Source organism: Marmota flaviventris, chromosome X (assembly GCF_047511675.1).
Source record: "Marmota flaviventris isolate mMarFla1 chromosome X, mMarFla1.hap1, whole genome shotgun sequence".
Lineage (NCBI taxonomy): Eukaryota > Metazoa > Chordata > Mammalia > Rodentia > Sciuridae > Marmota > Marmota flaviventris.
The window spans coordinates 80,383,378-80,384,943 of NC_092518.1; the positions used below are offsets into that span (position 1 = coordinate 80,383,378).

The 1,566-nt window shown below is 36.1% G+C and overlaps 1 pseudogene; it reads left to right on the plus strand.

The window, feature by feature from the left end:
- The first annotated feature begins 601 nt into the window (after nucleotides 1–601).
- On the plus strand, nucleotides 602–917 carry LOC114091437 (cytochrome c-like; annotated as a pseudogene).
- Nucleotides 918–1,566: the final 649 nt, after the last annotated feature.

The window sequence follows — 1,566 nt, forward strand, 5'->3', positions numbered from 1 at the left end:
ATGTTACAGAAATTCTGCTTAAAAAAACAAACAAACAAACAAACTTTTACTAAGCCTTGATGCAATTTACTTTTCACAAGTATTTGGATATTTAATTACGTTTTTCATCCCCAGGATCTTGGAGATTATTAGAAAAGTGGTAGTTCTTGGCTTTCCACAAGGACACTTGGAAAAGGTTCTACGCCATGTACTTTGTGTCCCAGAAAGTTACGTGGTTCAGACTTCCATGGTGCAGAAAAGGCATAATGACGTAGGTGACATCTTTGATCAGATTTTAAAAAAATATATTTATTTTTTAGTTGTAGTTGGACACAATACCTCTATTTTGTTTATTTATTTTTATGTGTTGCTGAGGATTGAACCCAGGTCCCCAGATCCCCCCACATGCAAGGCAAGTGCTCTACCACTGAGCCACAACCCCAGCTCCTCAGATTTAAAATGATCTACCTTTGTTACTCACAACTGAATTGGTCTTGTTAAGTGGGATTTTATTTTTAAAGAAAAAAATATGGTAGAAGAGCCTGTCCTTGGGTAAGGGAGCAGGATGTCTAGCTTCTGAGCAGGAAACTTCCTTAAGCTAAGACGAAAGAGCTAGTTAAAAATGGGTGATGTTGAGAAGGGCAAGAACATTTTTGTTCAGAAGTGTGCCCAATGCCATACTATGGAGGAAAGCACAAGACTGGGCCAAATCTCCATGGACTGTTTGGACAGAAGACAGGTCAGACTGCTGGATTCTCTTACACAGAAACCAATAAGATCAAAGGCATTACCTGGGGAGAGTATACACTGATGGAGTATTTGGAGAATCCCCAAAAGTACATCACTGGAACAAAAATATCTTTGCTGACCTTAAGAACAGAGAAAAGAGATTAATAGCTTACCTCAGAAAAACTACTAATGAGGGTTTGGGAATTTAGCTCAGTGGCAGAGTGCTTGCCTAGCATGCTCAAGGCTCTGACTTCAGTCCTTGGCCCTGAAAATGAGTAATAGCCACTATCTTATTTATTACCAAACAGAAATGTCTCATGTTTTTTTATGTGCACTACATTTTTTTTTTTACTTTTTATTTAATTATTTTTTTGGCACTGTGGCTTGGACCTTGGGGTTTTTTATGACTGAGCCAATCTCTAGCCCTTTTTATTTATTTATTTTTAATTTTGAGATAGTCTCTTGCTAAATTGCTTAAGGCCTCACTAAATTGCTGATGCTGGATTTGAACTTGGGATGCTCCTGCCTCAGCCTCTGGAGCCACTGGGATAATAGGTGTATGCCATCATAACCAGCTATACACCATAATTTAACTGATGTGATACACCAGAATTCAAATCATGAATGACCTACAGAACACTTTTGTTGGCCGTCCTGATTTAAGTAAAATTAAGTTATAGTTAAATAAATATGATCTTTTTAAAAATTTGATTGTAGTCCCAATTCAGTAAATAATATCATAGTTTATCCTTTCTAAAATTATGGTTGGATTTTATTAATAATTGTTAATATTTTACAAAAACCGTGAAATCCATCTCAAAATTGGTTTTATATTTAGGTTTATATAACTGGTTATGT